Here is a 26,640-nt window from a genome sequence, read left to right on the forward strand (position 1 = left end):
ACTAAGCAGGAGCGATATAAAATGCCGAATAGCACAAGCGAAACGAGCCTTCAGTAAGAAATATAATTTGTTTACATCAAAAATTAATTTAAATGTCAGGAAAAGATTTTTGAAAGAATATGTTTGGAGTGTCGCTTTATATGGAAGTGAAACTTGGACAATCGGAGTATCTGAGAAGAAAAGATTAGAAGCTTTTGAAATGTGGTGCTATAGGAGAATGTTAAAAATCAGATGGGTGGATAAAGTGACAAATGAAGAGGTATTGCGGCAAATAGATGAGGAAAGAAGCATTTGGAAAAATATAGTTATAAGAAGAGACAGACCACACCTAAGGCATCCTGGAATAGTTGCTTTAATATTGGAAGGACAGGTAGAAGGGAAAAATTGTGTAGGCAGGCCACGTTTGGAATATGTAAAAACAAATTCTTCTTCTATCTATCTTCTATGTAAAGGGTATACTGAAATGAAACGACTAGCACTAGATAGGGGATCTTGGAGAGCTGCATCAAACCAGTCAAATGACTGAAGACAAAAAAAAAAATTATGTATAGTATGTAAATTTATTTACGCAATTTCATGTGCATTCGTAAACTTTTGTTAGTTAAATCTATAAAACGATAAAATACCAGAGTGGAAGATAGGAATTTTTAATTTGTTATATAATTTAAATTAGTAAATAATTGAATTCAAATATCAGAAAAAAAACATTCAAACAGATTAAGTTTACTTTTCCAACGTTATATAACAGTAGATAAGGTCAAATGTATATTAATGTACGACACACTGGTAAACTAATATAACTTTACTATAATATATACAAAGCTTGAACAACTATTTGCATTAACATGACCGATGATTTAGCAGAGATAAACTATAGATGATTATTTTCATGAGGAAAAACAGTAATTTTGTATGCAATTAAAGAAATGTTCAATAAAAAGGTTAATAAATAACAAAGTGATTTATTTTCTTATTTATCTATAAGATAAATTAATCATGTATTATCTATAATAATCGTTAAAAAAGAAAAGAAAACAAAAATTTTAATACAAATAAATTATATAGTACCACTAAAGTAATAAATCTACGTTCTTTAGAAGAGGCTACAGTAAATATTTATGAAGGTGATGCAACTATTTATTGCAATTGCAACCTTGACATTGAAACGAGTAAATAATTATTATAATAATAATGATTATTATTAACCTTCATAAAAATATAAATAACAATAACTCGAAGATATCATTTATATTACGCATTGCGCGGCTGCATTTAATTGAGCCGTAAACGTCTTAGTTAATAATTAGGTTAATAGTGTAAAACTATCATTTGATTAAATGAAACGACCTTGAACATAGCTGAAGTTCATCGGAGCAACTAGATCTATAATTCAACAGCCGTTTCAGATATATAACCAGCCTATGCAAATACAGTAATTACTATGTTAAATTGACTATGCTTATACTAAATATTATTAATGAAAAAACAATTATGCAGATTAAAAAGTTTGATATGAATTGGTTTAATTGCTACAAATATCCTCAAATTCTTATATCTCTTTAAATGCGCAGTTTATTAGAATTAAATTATTTTATTTTAGAAACAATCTATGGAATTAAAATTAAGCAATGTTTGGAAATAGTTTATTACTGCTAATCATGATATGAATAATTACTAACTAAATGAAATGTAAAACAGCTGAATAATAAAATTAAAAAAAATACTTATCAAAAGGTTATATTAAATAATATATAATATTAGAGTATAAATATGAACTAATGCGAAAATAAAATCGACGACATTCAATGATCTTTTGAGGAAAAATAAAAAAAAGAACAGAGGAAAAATGGGAAAATGTATGAAAAAATTACACTCAAAAATTATGTAAGTATAAAATGAAATTAAATATAGAGAAGAACTGTGATGTTCTTTTACTAAATGGTGTAAAAAATTGTTTAAAAGTATTGGGCGATTTTCCCAGCTATTAAAAATCGAGTTAAAGCAAAAAATCCGATTTGAACACCACATGACTTACTTGTCCGCCTATTAAATTACAAATAAACATTTTTAAAAAAATTGAAAAGTACATAAAATTATTCATTAACATCTGATATTTTTTCATATTTTATTTTTTATTATTATTGAATTATTTATCGTAAAACTTGTTTACGATCAGAGGTTAATAATTATTAATAACTCAATACATTTAAATTAAAAAAGAAAATTTAAAAAAAAAAAAGATGAATGAATTTGAACCGATGTGCCTTCCCCTTGTAAGAACCAAATATTTCATTAATTAAATTTTTATTTGGCTAAAACACTGGAAGCAATGAAAATAAGTACCACTTATGATATATCGTTGAAAAGCTCTCAATGAGAGCTTATTACTGCAGTTGAGAATGTCCAAAATCAAAATCTTTTGGTTTTGGGCTTTTTGGACACTGTTGATTCAGTCGATTACAATCATAAGGGAAGCTGCACAACTAGATGTTATAACAGTCCGAAATTCACAATTTCAACATACTACGACTAATCGTTTTTGAGTTATACGAGATACATACGTACAGATGTCACGTTGATGATAGTTTCGTAGAAATATGAAAACCGAAATTGTTCGCGATTACAATTACTTCCTTGTATTTCAACAAAAATTTAACCCTTTGCACTCTTTTGTCGAATACAGTTCGACAACATAATTTACTGGTAACGTTCCTTTTTCGAGTATAACACGACAAAGAAATTTACACGTAACATTCCTTTGTCGAGTATGGCACGACATTTTTAAACTAACCGCGGCTATGCACAGATTCAAAAACGAACTGATATCTGCTTGTAAGATCGTAAACCCACGTAATATCGATATTCAATACTGATATAATCGAAATTTGATCGTTTTTAACTTAATTACGTTCTCGTAGCAGGTTGTGTATTCTGTACATCGGCATGGTAACTACGAGTCATTCTAGTAGTTTTTTAACTGATTCTGATATTGAAAATGAGTTTAATGATAGTAGTGATGAAGAGCCTGATTATAATTTTGAAGTACGTGATCAAAAGTATGGTATATTTTGGATAATTATGAAGTTGAACCCCAAGATTTGCCTACTCCTAACGTTCCAAAAATCTGGGTTTACATGTCTACACCCAGAAAATTGTTTCAAGAAATATCACATTGAAAAAAATGATCGTAATTGACATAGTACTATTTTTTGATTAAATAAAGATTTTGTAAAAAGTTTTAATTTTTTTACATAAGCAAGTTTACCATATACATACGGTAACCAACCATAAATTTAATTAATAGCCGACGGGGAACTAAGTCATCGAAAAATTGGAGACCCAGTGGCACTATTTGATTTCATAATTGGAGGGAAAATGGATAGGAAAAATTCTCTAAAAATATTCATATATAAATTCACTTAAGTAAAATTTTCTCCGAATTTAACACCCCTTTCAATAAAAACTAACATAAGGAAAAGAAAATTCTCAAAATAATGTTTCTGCATTTTAGGAACAGAGTTTACATTTTTTTAAATGTTTACATTTTTTAATAATTTATATATGAAGTATATACTTTCAAAAAACCTTGAAAAATATTTGAACTGAAAGGTGACAGAGAAAAAGCACATAAACATATTTCAACTTTAAGAAGTAGGGGTTGATTTTAAAAAAATTCTTTTTTCATTATTTATACGGGTGATTCAAAAAGAACTTCACAACTTTAAAGCATATAAAAATTTATTGAAATAATTTACCGATTAGGTTGAAGTCTCAACCTATAGCGAAAAACACATCCGGTTTGTCACTCAACATTCACTTTGGTTCGATATAGCTTCCATTTGTAATGCGACATACATCACTCCTGAAGTTAATTTCATTTCAGACTGTATGCAGCAAGTCGGGTGTTACTTTTGCAGCTGCGGCTTTAATTCGAAGTCTTACCTCAAGAAGATCAGGTAGCAAAGGTGGTACATAAACTGATCTTTAATGTAACCTCACTAGAAAACATTTAGCGTGGTCAAATCTGGGAAGCGAGGTGGCCAGGCACTTCACGACCAATCCACCGACCTGTGGATCGAATATCAAGAAAATTTCGGACTTCTATGTGGTAGCGAGGTGTTGCCCGTGTTGCCGATAGCAATGATCGTCTAACTGAGGAATTAGAAATTTTGAAGGACGTCCAGATAAACGATACCATTTACGGTTGCCTCCTGGAAGAAGAATGGACCGTAAAGTATTTGTTTTGTTAGGGCACAAAAAAAAATTGACTTTAGGGGTATCACGAATGTGCTGCCAAGTTTCATGCGGGTTTTCGCTAACCAATATTTGCATTTATGGGTGTTCACCTTGCCACTAATGAGAATCGTTGATTCATCATAAAAATTACATTGTCTAAAATTGTATCGTTGTCTACAATTCTATCCATCACTTGCGCACAAAACTGTAGCCGAGCAACTTTGTAATCATCTGTAATGTGTTGAACCATGGTTAGCTTGTATGGCGTCAAGTGCAATCGTTTACGTAATACGCGCCAAATAGTAGTTTGTGGAATGTCAGTCTCACGTGACGCACGTTAAATTGATTTCTTCGGACTACCAGCAAAATGTTTTTACAATTTCTACGTGTTGTTCAAATGTGTACTTGTCTATAATAGCTCATAAAAATCTCTCTACTCTGGTTTTACCGTGAAAAAAATGGCGGAAAATGAAAAATATCAGTTCATTTTATGACACCTTATACTCCTTGATTTTTACATTCACAAACATCGATTTTATCTTAAACGCATAAATCACTTAAATTTAGATTTATAAATCACCCCAATTGGTTATATGGTAGCCAAATTTATAATTGTTCAATAGAATCTCTCTACTCTAAAATAAAACGTTTTCAATCGAAATTATTAAGATATGTAACCAATGCAATCTTTTATGTGCATTTCACTCCGATTTACAGATTCCACATGTAAACGACGAATTTTACTGCAAATATCAACCAATATTTTAAAGATAAACTAAATCGTAAACCCTTTGAGTAATTACAACCTAGACACACGAAACTTTCCCACTAATCCTGTACGAAAATTGAAACGTCGTTGGAATATATCACAGAACATGTCGATATATGAATTCACATTCATCTAAATTAATTAATCTTTACACTCATTTAGGTATTATGGGGCAGTTGATTCCATAAACTTTTAAGGCCAATTTTAATTTTACGTACGTTATCAGATTAAATTGTTGTCTTTTACAGTACACTTCTATAAATATATTTATAATCTGCAAAAGTAATAATTACAAATTTATTAGAAAATTATAGTTTTATATATATATATACTTCATTTTTTTTAGTTTCTAAAAATGTTCAATTTCAGAGTTAAGTATTTTGATTGTCTGTATATATTTTAAAAACAAAATGTTAGTTTTTAAATGAACCATAACAACGTTATGACAATGTTTATTGCAATGTAATATATTAAGTTTTTGACATACTTTTAGGCACTGCAAAAGATTGAAAAAAGATTATAAAAAATAATTTTTCATTTTATAGCTCTATATTAATTCCTATCCGTCATTTTAACTGTTTTTTTTTTTTTAAATCGGACTGTATTCTTGTATTTATAATTTAACCATCATTAAATAAATAATCTGCAAGTTATATATATTAATTGTCATTATTAATAATGACATTGTAATTATTATTTTTATTATTTATTATGTTTATAAGTCTCTAGTGTAGTAAATTCCAGTGTTCTAGAGTAATATCTGTGTTCTTTGGTGGTTGGGTTTCAATTAACCATACATCTCAGTAATGGTCGACCTGAGACTGTACAAGACTATACTTCATTTACATTCCTACAAATCAACCTCATTCATCCTCTGAAGTAATATCTTACCGTGGTTCCAGAGGCTAAACAGAAAAAGAGAGCTTAATTATGAGCCATTGTAAAAAAATACTGGGTTAATCCAATTGAAGTGACCCGAAAAAATTGAAACTTACCCACTTGTTTCCTACATGTTTCAGAACCTTCAAACATTTTTTTTAAATTTTTTATTTAAGTAGTTTACCTCTGATGACCATTTTTGTTACGGTGCGCACACCTATTTTTCTGATTGTAAGGGTTTACAGAAAAAACCTTAACTTAAAAACTATTGTTCCTGGAAGATTGAAACAAAAAGAAATTTATTTATATTTTTGCAAGGTAAAAGATTTTTCCAGTGGTTTATTTACCTATCTCCTTTGTATGAGAAAATTAACAATAAAGTTGAACATGAAAAATGGTGAAATTTCACTTATGATAATGTTCTTCAAGAGGCTTACAAAGTTTGAATTACTCGTATTTTTTTGTATGTACGTATTATTTTTTTATATGGCCCATTACCCCCTTTTCCAAAGAATAGGCGTAATTTATATTTCGGATTGGCTTTTGCGCGGGCTCAGGCTAACATGATAAATTTTTATACTTTTTTACATGTTTACTTTAATTTTTTACATATTAATATTGCCCAAAAAACACTTATTATTACTTAAATCGATCTATGTCGACAAAATCTAAACAGAAACACCCGAATAACGAGTCTAAGTCGTGAGCTACATTGAATGGAAATGAGCAAGAGCGACAGTTTTGACCGATCTGCGCTTGCCTCCTCCCCGCCAACCCGCTCAACAGTAACGCAAACTAGAAGTCGTATCGGCGAGCCGACCATGTAAGTAATAAAATGACACCGCATTTACGTCTCTTGAGATAGTAGTTAGGGAGTTATTAAGGCAGGACAATATAGACCTTTACGTTACGCTACAAATTTCTGTTCTGGTACCCGTATGTTTCGGTGTGATTTTAGTCGTTTCACGTCAAAAAATATTGCTCGCTGTGGCAAATAATATGCGGGAAATGTAGTATTCTAGATAAAAATGAACATGTAGAATTTAAGCAAACCAATAAGAAGTAGAAAATTCGAATTATTTTTTAAAGAATGTCCATAAATAAAACTAATTCAACTTCAGCAATCTACTCATTAAAAATCTTTAAATTCTCAATTTTTTTAGCTGTTAAGACATTATTGGGGAAAAAACTAACATATTTTTCTAAACGACTATGAATATTATATCAAAATTCCTAGATAGAAATATGGCAGTCGTTATTTAACTAAATATTAGTTCCAGAATTAATTTAATTAAAATATATATATAAAAAAAAAACATTTACACATATATTTTTTTTCACAACATTAGGTAAATTCAAAATTCATTTCGTAGGTTTAAAAAAAAAGATTATAAATGAATCGTTTAATAACGCAATTCGCTGAAATGTTTTAAGACATTCGTAAATTACATCGTAAAATTCATTTCCGTCCTGAAAAGAGGTATAAATATAAATTTGTACGACTTTAATAAGATAATAATATATAATTCGAATTTCTAATTTCATATAGACGTCATATATTTAAATATATAAAAGATATAAAAAATTGAAGTTTAAACGGAAATGAAAACACGCGCGCGTACACACACGCTCACACACACACACACACACACACACACAACTGTTATACTGTTTTGCATAAAACAACACGTAGGGTTTAAAACAGTAGTATTACGTGACACGAAATCTAAGATTCAGCAAGTATTAAGCCAGGTGCTATGGGCTCATTACACTGTTCTGACATAAAGTTTATAGGAATATAGCTTGGCTGGATGGTCGCCACCGAGGCGCAACGTCATTTCGGCCTTTTATCCGGGGTTCGAGGTTCGAATCCCGGTTAGCATAGCATTTTCACATGTTACCAAAAAAAAAAAATGATTGGATGAACTTAATAGAAAGTATCCTTAACTGCAAATTTAATATCTAATAATAAATCAGGATAATAATTAAACGAAATTAAAAAATGAAATAGATGTATAATCTACTATTTTTACGAATGTTTTTTTTGTTGTGTACTAATATTAAATAAAATGAAATGTTAAAAAATATATAGAAATAAAATATCGACTTCAGAAACCCATTAAAAATTAATCATTTAAATTTTTTAAATCTTTAAATACGATTTTTGGATCAGTAACTTATTAAAAAATAATTTAAACAGCTTAGAAACCCTAAATTACCGCCAATAAGTTAGAAAAAAGTTGAAATTAAATAAATAATTAGAAAAAACATCTTAATTTTTAATGCGTTTATTTGAAATTATTATTACTTTTTGAAGTTTATTTGGGTTTATTATTTAATTGTTATTTTCAATTGACATATGGGTAGGCCACAAAAACCGCTGCCCATTTAAATTATATGAAACCATATGTGTGAAATATTAAAACAAAAATATCTCCATTGTAATAAAAAAACATAAATGAATCTAAAGAAACGAAATAAAGAGACTGCTATAGAACCTGAAAGGATTATTATATTCTCACTTCAAAATTTTCAAGTAATTTTCTTGAGTTTTCCAACGAAACTAATTTGCATATGAAAATGACCATTACTATTAATAAACATTCATTAACCATTACATATTTATTATAAACATTACGGTAAATAAAAATGAAAAATGTATTTAAATAGTCGATTTAACAATTAATTTTTATTTAAAACAGAAATCTATTAAAAGGTGTTTGGAAAACTTACAACCCAAACGCAAGAAGAAATAATCTTTTTTTCCTTCAGAAAAAAAAAATTTATATCGGCCAATTTGATGAAAAGTAAAACTTGGGACACACATCATAAAAGAGCTAAAAGTGTTGATAACCTAGCCTCTTATTTATTATAAGCACTTTATCTGTTTACTATTTGCTTTTAAGTCGGATGAAAATGGCTAAAAGTATTTTTTTAAGTACTACTTAATTATCAAATAATGTATTGAGTAATCGGAGACGATAAAAACTTACTTGGGATATATTTCCTATTTTATTATTATTATTTTTTTTTTTTACAATAAGAATTATATTTTCATACTTACTAAAGTATTGCATTACAAATATACCAGGAGATTCAAAAAGGTCTTCACAACTTTAGTGGAATACAAAAATCTATTTTGATAACTTACAAATTCGGTGGAGGTCTCATTTCATACCAAAACACATCTAGTATAATTCACCTACTTCATTAGTGAAGGATTCGGCCACCAGTGCTGTCACCGGTTTTGTTAATAATTGAAACATTTACTGGTGCGAAACGCGCTCGATGTGTGCTTTGGTTTCACGATTTACAGTCAGCAACTGTAAATCAACTGCAAATTTTCGTAGATTACGGTAGGGAGCCTCCTAGTAGGCATACAATTTATTCTTGCCATCAAACCTTCGTTGAGACAGTTTGTTCTGTTAAACATAAAATCAACAGACGCCCATCTTACCTGAAGCTGATGTGGAACAACTCAAATAAATTTTTCCATATTGTCCGAAGAAATCAGCCCGACTTGTGTCACGTGAGACTGACATTCCACGAACGACTGTTTGATGCGTATTACGTAAACGATTGCACTTGAAGACGTACAAACTAAGCGTGATTCAATACATTACTGACGATGACAAAGTTGATCGGCTGTACTTTTGTGTGAAAGTGATGGATAGAATTTCAGACGACACTTTTTTAGACAATGTGAGTTTTAGTGATGAGTCAACGTTTAAATCAGTGGCAAGATGAACACCCATAACTGCCGAATATGGGTAGCGAAGACCCTTATGAAAGGCCTAAGGTCAGTATTTAAATGGTCCTAAGGCCACTCGTGATAGCCCTAAGGTCAATGTTTTTTATGTCCTAAGCAATCAGCCCGTCCTTCTTCCAGGAGGCAACCGTTAAATGGTATCGTTTATCTAGATGTTCTTCTAATTCTTCAGTTAGACAATGATGACCAAGGTGAACGTCATTACTATCAGCAAGATGGGGCACCATTTCACCCCAGCCTAGAAGTCCGAGATATTCTTGATACCTGATTCCCAGGGCGGTGGATTGGTCATAAAGGCCCAATCTCATGGCCACCTCGCTCTCCAGATATGACCCCGTTAGATCTTTTCTTGTGGGGTTTCATTAAAAATCAGATTTATGTACCACCTTTGCTTGTTAATCTTGTTGAGCGAGGACTTCGAATTAAAGCCGCAGACGCAGAGGTAACGCCCGACATGCTGTTACAGTCTGGAATGAAATCGATTTCACGTGGGATGTACATCTTATTACAAATTCAAGCCATATCGAACCAAAATGAATGTTGGGTGACAAATCTGATATATTTTTCTATGAAATGAGACCTCAACCGAATCTTTAAGTTATTTCAATAAATTTTTATATGCTTTTAAAGTTGTGAAGTCCTTTTTGAATCATCCGGTATTGAAATTTTTATATTTTAAAATTATTAATAATCCACCGGGTTGGGCTAGTGATAAACTCGTCATCACAAATCAGCTGATTTCGAAGTCGAGAGTTCTCAGCTTCAAATTTTAATAAAGGTATAGTTGCTTTTATTTTGCTTTGAATACTAAATCGTGGATACCGGTGTTCTTTGGTGATTGGGCTTTAATTAACCATACGTCTCAGTAATGGTCGGCCTAACTTTATTCAAGACTACATATTTATTGGTACAGTTACATTACACTGATAAGTCGTTAGTTACTAATTGTAGTTACGAAATAAAAATTGTAAAAAGATAATTAAAACAAGTATAATTTTAAAAATATTTGTAAACAAACTTAATGTAGGGACCGAACATTTTTTTGAAAACATTCATTTTACAGTATATTATTAAAATAATTTCAGATTTTACAAAAGATCACTTTAATATAAACAACAAAACTTAATACAGTTCTACATGGCTTAACTTATTTTTAAAGAAAACTATTTAAAAACGAGACGTTAACAGAGTATACACAACGACATTAATTACTGGCAGAATTAAACTTATGAGCAATTACTTAACTCCACCCTATAAGCAAAAATGATTTCTTTGTTCTTTGCAGCTGCAGCTAAAATCCAATAAACTGTAATATCTGGGAACATTGATATTTAAAAGGGAACAGGATACTACACAATTATTCCCCAAGCACTTGAAAAGGGTTTGTGAAAGTGGAATCGGGGATGTGTGAATGTCTGATGTTTATTTTAGGTAGTGGCCAACAGGAAATTGAGTGCGTTAGCTGAATAGTTTTCTCAACACGAAGCGGCTCACAAAGTAATTTTGCGACAGAAGTAATATGAAAACACAAAATACTATTTTCATTAATAAAAATACTAATTTCATTAAATTTTATTGACTATTTTAACATTTAACTGCAAAAAATGAATGGTTATTATATTATACAATTTGTTTATTAATGAAATAATTAATTACTATTCTATTTAAGAAATCAATATAATCTTGGGTTATGAAAAAAAATTAAATTCGATTTCCGTATGAGACAAGATGTACTTAATTTTAGTTGTATTATTATAAATAATCCTTAAAATAAAAAAAAATTATATCTCTTAATATCTTATTCCTGTTTGTCATTTTTATTTAATTTTCTTATTGTAAATTTCGATCATAAAACGCAGAAACATAAATAAAATATTTTTAAAATGGGATTATAATAAGGATAATTCTTTATAATTTACGCTCAAAATCTGTGTTATAGTCCATCAATATAATAAAAAAGGGGATTTTTTTTTATGAGCAAAAACATCCAAACATTTTATTTATTATAACACTATTAAATAGGTAGTAATGTAAACTAATGAATAAAAAATTACTGGTTGATTGTTTTAAAACGCATCCAAGCAGAATACTTTTAGAAAAGTTAATATAATAATTTCGGATGAAGAGGTTGGCAGCACTAAATATTATTGTTTTGTAATCAGTTGATAATTTTCTATTTCTTTTTCGTGAACAGTTAGTAGCTGTTGGTTATCTGTGTTTTTTTATTAAGTAGGAATGGGTTTGAACACAGAAGAAAGTATTTTTATTGTGGAAAATTAAAAAAAAATTAGATATTTGAAGCTTTTCAATTGCAGTTCCTGGGTAAGAATGTACCAAAATAAATCTTCAATTCATCGTTTAACAAAGAAATATATAAGGATTGGTTACGTCTGCAATGAGCAACATAGCAGGAAAGGTTCAGTACTAAATACAATAGCTTTTTAAACTCAGCTAACAAATTATTACGAGAACTTACGCAACAAAAAGGAATATTTCTGTACAGTCCCTTTAAAACTATCCGGCTACTTTACTTACCGTATTCATTAGTAGTCTGTTACATTAATAGTCGGTTACATTAATAGTCTGAATGATCTCTACTGGAGATCTCTACCAATCCCAACATCATCCGTTAACGATCTCTACACCCACAGAAAATTGATATTTGGTGTGTAATTTCCAGGCGAAGAATAGTTGGTCCGACATTCTTTGAAAACACTCTTAATAAAAACCCTCTACCAAGAGGTTATTTTCGCAAATTTAATTCTAAATTTTCAATTTATTTCAAATAATTAAATGTGAGATATTCGTGGTTTCAGCAAGACGGGATCACATGCCACACGACAAGAGTAACAATGGACGTTCTTGAGAAATTTCTTTGGTGAAAGAATAATATCGACTGGTTTAAGGTCAACTACGTCCACCATATCTTTCTCCGGCAGATTTGTTTTCTATGGATATTTAAAACATTGTATATTCAATAATAATCCACACACGATTGAAAAACTGAAATCCAACATAACTCAAGAATTGCTAGAGAATGGAAGAGGTATGTTTTGAAAGGTGCACAGAATATGAAAAAGGGAGAAAGGCTTGCACTGATGAACGTGATGGACACTTTCAGCATTTGTTATAAATATATTTGATCTCAATAATGTTTTGCACAAGTAATCGTAATATTTATAACTATTCCCATTAAATAAAAGATTATTTTTCAATATTAGGTTCTGTTTTAAAACAAATACTCTATATTTACAGTGTTAAAAAACAAACAGCTGCATACGGATGATAATAATAATATCTTTTTTATTTGGAAAAAAATATTAATAGGTTAATTGTGAACGAACAAAAATGAAAAGAAATAGGATTTTTACAGTAGAAAGTACGACTTCTAGAAATAATGACATCCATTCCTCTGCAGTACACATATAGTTTCTTTGAAACGACAATGAGTCACGTTTTAAATTATAATATTATTACTTACAGTGCGTTTCCACAAAGAAGTATATAGATAGATATACGGAGTGCTTCTGGTATGTTCAGTTATATAAAACTCAATTCTTAGATTTTTATTTGTTTATAATTGGATTTTCTTAGATAGATTTTTTCAGAAATTAATGCTCTACAAATTTTCTTTTCAATGTTTCTTATATTCATTAACAATTTAACAAAGTAATTTCATTTAAAAATAAAAAGTGCCTTTGTTTAGCGACAAGTTTATAACAACTTTCTCAGAATTTATTAGAAATATAGTTGTGGCACATATGTTTTTAAAATTTTAAATAATTTTTTTGTCAAACAAAAAAAATAAAACCATCAACTTTGTCAAGTTCCAAAAACTTCGTTATGGTTCATTAATGGAATAAAAATATCAGGGCGAAATTTCTTGTTAGCCGCAACCCGAACACAAAGTATTTCCGAGCCTAGTTTATATGTACTTTCCAGTGTAATCCACTGGAATATATCTTAAAATTATTTCAATTTTATTTTTGGGAGTCACTATATATGTAACCTCTACATCTCAATCATATTCTTTTTAGGTCCGAGTAGATATCATTTTTCTTTGATTCATTCTATGTAAAAAATTCGCAACTTAAGGTATGCTATTTTATTATTTTTATTTCTGTATTAAACATAAATATTAACTTAGCATCTCCTGAAATGTTTAATATTTAAATGACTTTAGAATATTTAAAGGAAAGAATTACAATTTAACGTACGATGACAGACTACTTAATAATAATTCCAAGGTAGTATATATCATATGTTAAGCAGTTTGATTTTATTTAACTGAATTTTTTTTTTATAGGAAGTATAAAATTTTCTTTCCTTTATTCACTGTTTTCATGAAGTATATACTCCACGTATAGAAAATTAACAATTAAATATATTAAAATATGTTGACAACCCAATTGTAAGACTTTCCCGACACGCTTTAAATATTATTCATTTATTTAATTCTACCGCTCACCTGTGACGTTATAACATAACAGACGACTACAGAAAATGCACCGGGTTGGTCTAGTGGTGAACTCGTCATTGTACATCAGCTAATTTCAAAGTTGCGAGTTCTAAGTATAATATCCTAATAAAGATCTGAATACTAAATCGTGGATACCGTTGTTCTTTGGTGGTTGGGTTCCAATTAACCACACATCTCAGGAATGGTCGACCGAGACTGTACAAGATTACATTTCATTTACATTCATACATATCCTCATTCATCCTCTGAAGTAATACGTTACGGTGATTCCTGAGGCTAAACAGAAAAAGAAAGAAAAGACGACTACAAAAACTATTCTTCAGTGCTACACTGATCCTTTGGTGGTAGGGGGTAGTAATGACGTAGTAAACTCACTTAGCCACGAGTTTATTTAGAGAATTTTTTGGGGTGGGGGTGCGATTTTGCAAAAATATTTTTTGGTAATATTATTTTTTAATTGTTAACAAATGTGGCTAAAAAAAAGAACACCTTAATTGGGCGAAATCTCGAGAAACTGAGGGTGACCTTGCTCTACAGCCTCCCCTTTGACCTTTTGCGTTGAAAATTTAATGGCATCAATGTCCCATACGTAGAAGTAATCTGATCTAGTTTGTTCAAAATCGGACAAGTAGTTCAGAAGAAATAAGGTGATTTAGAGAGCGACACCGAACATACACACGTACATACGAACATCCAGAAAATCTTCACCTGTTTTTGAATTTCTTCTGGCTCCTTAGATGTCAAAACGTAAAGATCCGACGAAAACCGCATATGCCCAAATTGGACCGATGACAATACTTTTCGTTCTAACGTTATATCTCTGCTATAGCCCTAAACGGGAAAGTAAAAGAAAAACACTCATATTTTTATTTAAACCGTAATACATATCAAAACACATATAAAGATTTATGTTAAAGGTTTTATTTAAGTAATATTTATTTTAAATCTCAATTCTTGGAATTGTTACTGCAGAGGAAAACTCTTTAATTTATTTTAATAATTACGTATTTCCACTTAAAAGAAAAAAATTCGCCGGGCGGATAAAATCATACCTTTAATACAATCTTTAAAATCTTCATAAATCAACATTGGTAACAGACATCAAATGTTAACATCGTAAAATGAAATTCAAGTAGCTATTTTACTACACAATAAAGTTTCTTGAATTTTTCTTTTAATTAATTATTTATGATTAAAAAAAATTAGTGAATTAACAAATCAGAAAAATTTTCGGTATATGAAATAAAAATTTTATTTAAAAAAAACCTTGCCACGATCAAGGTGGCCTAGAACACTTTCTGATTTATATTTCATTAGAAATTAAATGATACTGAGATTAATGAGTTATGCATTATATAAAACTGAAGGAAAATACGAGGTACGGTAAGAATATCGTTCAAACTACGTGACTCAATCACCATCGATTTTTCAAAACTGACATGTGCATTCTCATCATTTCCGTTCCGATAACAAATTTCAACTATTCTAGCAAAATTCTTACAAATTCAGTATTTTACGGAAATTTATTTAGAATAAAATATGTGTACAGCCGAACTTTCCTTATATTACAAGCTATTTTATATCATTTCAAATATTAATTTGAATATTTGGAAACAAACGTTATTCTCTAAATATTTTTAAACAAAAAGCCATATTTATTAATTATATTATCCTTCATGCAATATTAGGAATGTAAATACCAAATTTCATCGTATTTTTATCACTAAAATCAATGAAAAATATACTGATTCCAATATGATTACATCATTTTAAGGTGTGGTTAAATTTACTTACAAAATGAAATATAATAATAATTAAAAACGTAACAAATGCCTGACTTTCCTTCCCTTTGCGAATTTATTTTATCATTAGATATGTAGTACACTGATAACTAAAACGCTTTTATCTCTAATAACACATTAGGTAAATTAATTTAACTAGAATGCAAAAATTGTTCTAAATAAATTTAGATTAATAGTTATGATAAAATATGACAAAATTAATTCATTTAATTGGAGAAATAATGGAAAATTATTTTCCATACAACTAAAAAAAAATGAAGATAATAATTAACAATTTAAAATTAATAAAGTCAATAAGTTAAATATAAATTATAAGGAAATATTGAGATATTTACTTAGAATTTGAAAAAATCATCTAAAAATCCATATTAATTTCGCGATTAGTTCTAAAAATATCAATTTACTTACGTTATCAGATGGATCAATTAAAAACAGAAAAATCTATTTACAAAAGTGGTAAATAGCAGTTTTATCATCCATAATACCTGCAACAAATTGAAATAAATTAATTTTATTATTGATCATGGCCCATTAGTATTAATATAAATTAATTATATAATAATTTCCACTTACCAGCTATTTTTATTATGATGTCCAAGCACTTTCGGATATTAATTCATCATCTTGAACATTTATGTGTTATACATTATAATTATTTCCTTCACAAATTAATATTAAATGAATTTTGAATTGATCGTCAAAAGTTAAGAATCAGTATAACCAACCTAAGAATCAAAATAACTGTTTAATATTTATTTAAATATTACATTATTATCAAATTTCATTTGTTCATTTATCAAATATTTTATTATTTCATTATTTATTAACTTCATATTGACACGACGGACAACGACGACATTATTTTTAACCTTTGACGATCAATTGTTGTATTTATAATTTCTGTTTTTAAATATCAAAATTCATAAAAAATTTTTTTTTGTTTGTGGGCGAAAAAACGCCTGGGTGTTCTCATCGCCCGGAATTTTATTAATAAAGGGTAAAATAACTCCAAAATAATAAAACTTATAAGGTGTAAAATTAATATTAATATAATAAAAATTTATTAAAACAAGAGTCAAGAAGGCAAAATAAAACTCAAAACTAATACCACAAACGAATTCGTTAAAATATAAAAGTTAAAATAATCGAATAAAACTATATAAAACCTACCTAATTCCGATGGGTTGTGCAAAAGGTTCCCTTCACGGTTAATAAAATTATATACATAGAACCAAAAAAATAAAAATTGAAAATATAGGTTATAAATCTCTTCTAGCATAAAAATATATATGATAATATTAAATTTTTTGCAGTAACCTATGCAAAAACAGAAACATCCGGTCCAAAATTTCGTTATTATTGTACAAGATATCACGGATGTTTCTAGGTAGATTAAACTTACGACGCAATGCCGCATAACATATGCAGTCCACGAGAATGTGGTGCACAGTCATGCGGCAGTTGCATCGTGTGAATAGGGGTGGGTCTTCTCCTGACATTAGGTATTCGTGTGTGATCCTCGTATGTCCTAACCGTAACCGGCAGAGGACCACTTCCTCACGACGAGATTTTCTGCAAGAGGAGCCCCATGGCAACACTGAATCTTTAATCCGTCGGAGTTTATTATCGACAGTAGTCGCCCAGTCGCTTTGCCACCTTGCTCTCAGTGATTGTTTTACACGATTGATAAAATCAAAGGTAGTAACTCGGGTGGTGAAAGGAGGTTGAACACACGTTTTTTGGGCAGCATAATCTGCTCTTTCGTTACCTAGAATCCCTACGTGGCTAGGGACCCAGCAAAAACTCACTTCTGTGTTGCGATTACCTAACTCAGTAATTGCATCGTTAATTTCAATGACGACAGGATGTATGGAATAAAAGTTTTCTAATGCCTGGAGAGCATTACACAAGTCACAGCAAATAAGAATGCAAATTTAAAATATTAATTTGTGAAGGAAATAATTATAATGTATAACACATAAATGTTCCTGATGATGGATTGATTGATAAACGAAAGTGTCAGGACATATTAATAAAAATAATTGGTAAGTGGAATTAATTGAAATAAATTAGTATCATTAATATTATAAAATAAACTTAATCATTAAAACAAATAAATAAAATTACAATCAGGTACAAAGGGATTAGTTTGATTTTATTAAAATTAATTTTGACATTAGAATAAATAGGATTCAATTGAAGAATATAATACAATGTTACAATGTAAAACTAACTATAGATTAATTTGCATATCAAACTCAACTACGTTGAAAACATTTATTAATACATAACCGGAAAGTTATTTACAAATAAAATATTACCTTCAAGTTGACTTTTACATATTCTGCATTACTAATAGTACAATAGGATAATAAACCACGACGATACGATGTAGCAGGAATAAATTCTGCAATATGTAACTCGCATAATATTGTGAAGTTATCGTAATACAAGCTAAGTAGGACATATATTTTTTATACGAGATTAATGGGTCTAAATATTAAAAGTTATTAAATAACAGGTACTGCAGTACTCAACAAACTTTTCGTAGCAATAATTTATGTTATCTATATATTTACATTTAAAATTTATACTGTTTGAAATTTATTTTCCTCACAATATCATTAATTTTCAACAAAATTCAAGGAATTAAGTTTCGATTTTAAAGCATTGAATCCGATTAGTAACTATTTCCATGCGTTGCACAAAAGCAGAAAAGATTATTTTAATAAAATTTGCAGCTAATTCTTATCATAGATGAAATCAAAATTATGTTATAAAACACTACAGGAGTCGGTCTTTCAGTTTCACTTGAAGAAAAATATCTGGCATTTATTAAAATTCTCAAATGAAAAGTTTTGATTTAATTGTTTTTCTTTGTTGAAATATTATCAAGTTTCATTATTTTTAAAAAAGATCAACAAAATAATTTAATGGTAAAAGATTATACCGAGAATTAATTAACAATAATATTTAAGAAAAGGTTTTTTTAATTATTAAAAGAAGGAAGGCCATTGGAAATTGTTTTTTCATCTATTCCGTTGTTGTACGTACGTTTCTTCAAAAAGTCAACAGAATACAATTTGAAACAGTTTTGTTGAGGAACTTTTTATTTTAGGGGAACCTTTTCTTAAAAAATCCTTTAAGTAAGATTCATGTGGAGGAAATTTATTGAAAAGGATCAAAGGGTAAAAATTAATCAAAAAGAATTTTAAATAACGTTTATACAAATTATATTTTTATTTTCGGACATTTTTAATTTTTTATAACTTAGACGGTATTTTTATCCTGCAATTTTGACGAAGTACGATATCACGGGTTCTACCTTGATCGTCGCTTGAAGTAGAAGAACCATGTAAAAGGAAAGAAAAAACAGCTAAATATCAGGTTTTAGGAGTTTTATTGGTTATTAAGCAGGAATTCACATTTCTCACTGTCCAGCAAACTTTTAATACACAGTCTCATTCTGAAAACCATTTGGACGTATGGTGCATAGCTATGGGGTACGAAGAGCAAGAGAACAATGATGTAATAAAACGCTTTCAGAATAAGTTTGACAGAATCAATAGCGACGCCGTGGTTTGCACGGAACGAAGAAATTAATAACTATCTGGAACTGCCTTAAGTTCACGAGGAAATCAAGCGATTCGGTTCACATTACAAACAACAGCTAGATAATCATGTGAATTATCTAGCGCTGAATCGCCTAGACAATAGTGCGGAAATCCCGCGACTCAAACGCCTTCACGTGCTAGAACGACTTCAGCGTGATGAGTATCACGCTGGAATCTCCAATGATGTGATGAGCACGAGTGACGTGTGATGACCCTTCTTTTGATGAAGGATGTTTTGTTTTTATTTTATTTTATCTTGTAATAATATTTGATTTTTTGTTTTTATTAGGGTTTTAGATTTTTTTTTTCCTTTTTATAAAAAGTGCAAGTTCATTTATGCAAATGATACTGAAGTTCATTTATGCAAATGAACTACTGCCTTATGTATTTATATACTGTCTTATAACACATTTGAACTATCGTCTTATGTACGTATGTTTTATTGAGAGGATTCATTGAAAACCCTTCATTAAGTGCTTATTGTAATTCTATTTACTTATAGTTCCTTCTTGGAACCTTTATTTATCGTAAATAAATAAATTGTGATAAAAAAAACATCGAACTGAGCTATTTTCCTGCGTAATCAGATATTCTTGCTGGGGATTTTTTTTTGCAAAAGATACGAGTATTACAGGACAAGAATCATAAAAGCAAACAATATTCCAAGATACTTTCAAAGAGCATATTTCGACATCTTCATGAATGGTTTAACATCCGGTTAATTTACATGAATTGATAGTTGAATTAGTTACTCGTAGTTTAATGATAGTTGAATTCCTTTAATAACTGTACGAATGCAAAACACGACATAAAGAAACATTTCTGATAATCTCCATGGCGGAGTTATTAGTCTGGCCTTTCTTCCGGGAGCCCCGGAATCGAATCCAGATTAGGCATGGTGTACTTTAATGTTATAAAATTTCATTTCCATAATCCCACATACAAGCTTTTCAAAGCTTCTGTTATGAATTAATTCATCAACTAAAAATAAACTACACGAAAAACTGGAACTGAACTTTGTTAAAAAATGTGTTACCATAATAGTGATCTTGAAAATCACTAAAAAAAAATAAATAAATAATAAATCCACATTATGCTAACTTTTCTAATCTTTTAAATATTTAACTGGGTATGTGTTTATAGGCAAATGTACTTACTACTAACGGCTTGCCAGGCCTGACGTTGCTGCAGTATTAGTGTATGTCGGTGTAAAAATAATCTGGAACAGATTCAGGTTTATCACCCTCGAGACGTGTGGTTAATTGAAACCCAACCACCAAAGAACACCGGTATTCACAGTTTGGCATTTAAATCCATATTCATTAAACAAAGAGAAAACATGGAAAGAGAATAGTCCCCGTGGCCTTTCATCTTGGCGAGTTATATGGAATTATTTTGGTAATAATAATTCTGAAAGCTTATAAAAATACCTTCTGAAATAACATTTTGTTGTCAAAATTAAAATAATTTAAAAAATTAACTTTTGGATGATCGCATTTTCGTACACGAAAAAAGGCCTAGTCTGAGTCACTGAGGAACGAAAAAAACCATCGTTTACTCATTTTGAGTAAATGTCTGCATGTCAAACTAAACTAAAAGACTCTCATTTTCTGAAATGTATTAGTAAATTATTCGGTTAAAACAAGATATTAGAAAAAAACGTCAAACCAGAATGAATTAATTTTAATACTTTTAAAAACTGAATGTAAGTAATCTGCTAAATTCATTGAAAAATTTCGATTTATGATTAATATTATTTTATCTACAAGCATTTTCCCTTCGCGGCTTTGCCCGTGATGTATGGTTTACTTGCGTTTTTCATCGCGGTCAATTTATTTTATGTTTTTTAATCAAGGAACCGGAGGCAGGTGTAGAGCCAACGCGTCGCACAGACGGTAGTAATAGTGTTTGTGGCTGTAGTAGTTGAACCGTCGCGCTGTACACCGTCGCAAAAAAAACAAATTCAAAAAACCTCGAAAACAATTTTTAAATATGTCTGAAGAATATTTGCAACTCCAAAAAAATAGATCATCCCCATCGCTATATGGTTACTTGCGTTTCCCGTCGTGTTGATGGCTTGTTTCGCTCCCCTCTTCCCGTGTAGCCGGAAGGATCTGCTCCTCGAATTCCTAGAGTTCATCAAACTCATGCATGTGAGAATAATAATGATAAATAAAATTTAAAACTTGTTCAATTTATAAAAAAGGGTATTGTAATTACTCCAGAGCAACAGTTTGGTCAGAACAGGATCCGAAACTTTGAGTGATCTAAGAATATCAGTTGTAGAACAGATGGCCGTCATCTTAAAAATATTAGTTGTAACTGGTTACCCGTATGAAGTACCGGTAAAAAAGTATTTTGACCGGTTCTTAACATTACCCGACTAACTACCCGACGAGGAGGTGACTGTACTTCGTTTCTCTCTTTTTTTAAATTATTTAATTAATTTTTTTAATGTTATTTAGTGAAGTAACTGGAGGCAGGCTCAGCTAGTCTCGTCGCACTACAGTAAAAGTGACTGTATAGCTTGAGCCGCCGCGCAATCCACAGTCGCATCCCTTTAAAAATAGAAATAAATAAAAAAAGAAATAAAATAAAAATGTCTGAAATGGATTTTAGACATTTATCTGAAAAGTATTTGCTAGTTCGAATCTACTGCTATGTCTCGTTTAGTACAGTATGAAGAAGGGAACAATTGCAATCATTGTTCAAATATTTTTACCTTTCTTCACCCCTTTCAAGGTCAAATTTCGAAAAATCTCGAAAGCGGTTTTTAGATATTTTAATGAAAATTACACACACTAAAAATTAAGTTGATATCTTCATTTGTAACCGAGAAATAAAAAAATTAAACGTGTTTAAAAAAAATTCAAAGTTCATTTTAATTCTTTAAAGTGGGAAATTCAAAGAATTATTTACATGAAAATTTCAAACACTAAAATTCAAGTTAATATCTTTATTTGTTGTTACTGAGAAATTAAAAAAATATTAAATTTCATTGTCATTCTGCATTTTAACCCTTTAAAATCGAAATTTTCAAAAATCATTTCTTACTGCTCATTTACATCGTACGAACATGTATACAAAAATTATCATCAATTTCTCTTCAGTAGTTTCTGCTGGGCGTTCATGAATCATCAGTCAAGTAGTCAGGGCAAATTCCTTTATAACTACAGGTATAGCGGGTATTCCGTAAGTCGCTTGACTGAGAAATACAATATTTTAAAAGCTGAAAACAATATTGGTGTTATATAAATGTTTTATACATAGTAAAATTTATTATATATTCTTTAAAAATCTAATAAGAATTGCTCAAAATGCTGCTTCTCATGTACTTCCAATACATTTTCACAGTGGATGCACTCAAACCAATTTTTCACAAAAATATTTATTTGCGTTTAACGTTTTAAATTAATCCTCGATTATTTTTCTCAACTGTTGCAAGTCTCTAGGCTTACGAGAGAAAATACTATTTTTCAAAATTCCCCAAACTGAAACGTCTAACTGTATAAGATCACATGATTGTGGTGACCAGGTGATCGGTCTTCCGATCCACTCGTCAATTCGCTGCTAATATATTCTTCTTACCAATAAACTACAATGTGGTGGAGCACTATCTTGTAGCCAAATTAAATTAATATTTTCAAACAAAGGATTATTTTGTAGCTCAGGTAAAACTACTTCCTATTACATATCAAGGTAAAAATCACCACTTTTGAAAAAGTATCGACCAACAATGTCACCTTTCCTTATACCAGCTCACAAATTGATGCCTGGAATATTTTGTTCTTGCTTAAGTACTTCGTTTGAATTTGTGTCATCCCTACACACAGTTATGACGATTGATACAACCGTTTGGTTTAAAGAGGCTTCATCCGTCCACAAAATGTGATTTTGAAACTTAGGCTCTCCCTTACATACCATTCACAGAACTCAAGATGCCTGTCGAAGTCATTTTCTAATGCAGTAATGGATGATAAGCTTTTAATTTCAATGCTATCAAAATATGATGTACACTACTGCGAGCAATTTGCACTTCAGCACATCTTTTAAGAAAAGGTTTTTTTGCGAACTGATTTTTGGGACATCTGTTATATAATTTCAGTAAAAATAAACCCAAACTTCTGTTGTAATACCATGGCGTAAACTAACTACACTAAGATTATTCAATATAATATTTTAAGATATAAATAAGTATTTCAGAACATATTCTTAATAATTTAGAGGTATAATCTGCGTAGTATACTTTCTTTCTTTTCCTGAGTAGACTCCGGAACGACGGTAAGATATTATCCACAGGATAAATGAGGATGATATGTATGAATGTAGCCTACCGGGCTGGTCTAATGGTTAACTCGTCATCGCAAATCAGCTGATTTCGAAGTCGAAACAACTAAGGTTCAAATCTTAATAAAAACAGCTACTTTTATACGGATTGGAATACTAAACAGTGGATACCTGTGTTCTTTGATGGTTGGGTTTCAATTAACTACCATTCTCAGGAGTTATTGACCTGTTGACTGTACAATACTACACTTCACTTACATTCATACATATCACTCTCATTCATCCTCTAAAGTAATACCTTATGGTGGTGCCGGAGGCTAAACAGAAAAAGAAAAAAGATGCGTATGAATGTAAATAAAGTGTAGTCTTGTACAGTCACATGTCGAATATTCCTGAGATTTGTTGCTAATTGAAACCCAACCACCAAACAAGACCGGTATCCATGATCTAGTACTCAAATCTGTAGAAAATATAAAATTAACCACCGTCTAATGGTTAACTCATTATCCCAAATCGGCTGATTTCGAAGTCGAGAGTTCTACGGTTTAAATCCTAACAAAGACAGTTACTTTTATACAGATTTGAATACTAGATCGTGGATACCGGTGTTCTTTGGTGGTTGAGTTTCAATTAACCACACATCTCAGGAATGATCGACCAGAGATTGTACAGGACAACACTTCATTTACATTCATACATATAATCTTAATTCTTTCTCTGAAGTAATACCTTACTGTGGTTCTGGTGGCTAAACAAATTACAAAGAGAGAGGTATATTTTGCAAAAAAAAATATATGCGAGAAAAAAAAAATTGAAAACGCTCTAGTTTTTGCTAAGGATATTCAGAAAATGTTTCGAATATTTTACAATATCTGATGAATTTTGCGAAAAAATACCGCATTTGCATATCATTAAAAGAAATCATTTTATATATTTCTGCCAAAGAACTAAATTATTATGAATTATTTTAAAAATCAGAACAGAAAATAATAATATTGTTATATAATTTTAATCACCGTTTCATCTTAATAACTATAATGCGGTTTTTAAAAAATTGTTTTCTAGTTTTAAAATCATTATAAAGTGAAATTAAAAACATGATTATGCAAATAATAATCCAGTAAAAAAATCTATTATTCCGGTTAAAAGTTTTAGAGGATTTAATTTAAAATTCAATATATTTTGCATTTATAAATAAATAAAAAATAAATACTCCCTCACAACACTGTATTATTACATTTATTACGTAAAAATTCATGAAAACGTAAAACAAACTGTAGAAACTTATAACTACTTCAACTTAACTTCTTACTACAATTCTGTTTTAACATTTTTTTCAGGAATAGCCGACTTTTATCACTCCAAGAGAAAAGCTTAACAATAAGTTTGTGTTAAAGTTCATCATAATATTGTATCTTTTTTTTTCTCTAGAAGGTACATTTATAACATCAGAAGGAAATATATATTATTATTTTTTTGTTTATTTCTATAAATTTCACACGGATACATACAAATTTTTATATATTTAAAAAAAAATTTTTTTAATTGTTTCTGATGAGTCTGAGGAACCCCACTTACGGGCGGAGTGTCGGACTCGTTAACAGGTTCCGCTACATGTTACTCGTATTAAGAGAGCGTATGTATGCCTGCGCCGTACCGACTAAACCTCATATCTTACCGATCCTCCCCTCCCGGGGTGGAAATCACAATTAAGCATTGCACGTCCGCGGGAAGTGCCTTTGGACCAGACAGATCCAGAATCTCCGTGCTTCATCACCATGTTATCTGAAAAGGCCTTAGCCTCACCAGCCATAACTTTTATTCTCAGTTCGAGGCCTTCTCCTCTGCCTCGTCTTGCTGAGATGACGACTCCTGAGATTGTCTCTCCAGCTCCGGCTTTGACTTATCTTAAGAGTTGAGCATAAAATAATCCTTCTTTGTTTATAATTATCTTTCTTGTAGTTACTTCAGCGTTATCCGTGCAACACTCTCCTCCTTGGCTATATGAAACAATTTTCTCTTGCTACTTCTCCTGATTAAGTATTCTAATAGCCCTTGTGCCCTGTCCTGCCCAATAATATGGCCAATTGGATTGGGTTTTTGACTAAACCCTCTATCTTCAAAATTCCATTCAGAATACGCTTAGCAATCTGGGTATCTTCCATTTCCGAATTTATGATGATCACAAAAGTTTCACCCACACTGGCACCCTCTTCTGCTCCACCAAGTAGAATGTCAGTTTCCCAAGCATCTTTCAGAATACTGCCTGGAACCAACTTTCCTTCATTAAGCATGATGGTGGGACACCATCACATATTCTCCGGGCAAACAGACATTTCTTGTCCTGTTTCAAGTCTAAGACCATTACCGCCTTGTGACCCGGTCCCAGGTCCGGGATACCCGTTTTAATATTCACACTGTAGAAAATATCATCTGCCCACCTTGCGGAGATCATCAGGCCCGCGATTTCTTCATGCGTAACAACTTGTTCTAATTTCTTCAATATCTTTTCTTTCGTAACGGTCGTTCTGCTGGGCTTATCCGTCAGTGTTCCGGCTTCAGCTGTCTCCCGAGGGGCAGTAACGGTCCCGGCTAGCGAAAACATCTCAATAAATTTTAAATGTGTTAAAGAGAAAGAACATTATTTAAGTAAAAGATTCTAAATATGTACTTCACAGATAAAATAAATAAGCGAAAAGACATTAAATTATAATTAAAATATTCTACTTCCAAGATTTTATTGCTAATAAAAAAAAAATTTATAAAAAAAATACCTAACATTCCAAAGCGGAATAAATAAGAGA

General features: G+C 30.4%; 1 long non-coding RNA gene across 1 annotated transcript in view; it reads right to left on the minus strand.

Annotated features, from left to right (window-relative positions):
- LOC142318909 (uncharacterized) overlaps positions 1-26,640 on the minus strand; it is a 122,152-nt gene that overhangs the window by 33,583 nt on the left and 61,929 nt on the right. Inside the window, exon 3 of the long non-coding RNA XR_012755076.1 lies at positions 16,344-16,420. This is a non-coding gene — a long non-coding RNA (uncharacterized LOC142318909). The remainder of the gene's footprint in view (positions 1-16,343; positions 16,421-26,640) is intronic.

This window comes from Lycorma delicatula, chromosome 2 (genome assembly GCF_047948215.1).
Source record: "Lycorma delicatula isolate Av1 chromosome 2, ASM4794821v1, whole genome shotgun sequence".
In the NCBI taxonomy this organism is placed as follows: domain Eukaryota; kingdom Metazoa; phylum Arthropoda; class Insecta; order Hemiptera; family Fulgoridae; genus Lycorma; species Lycorma delicatula.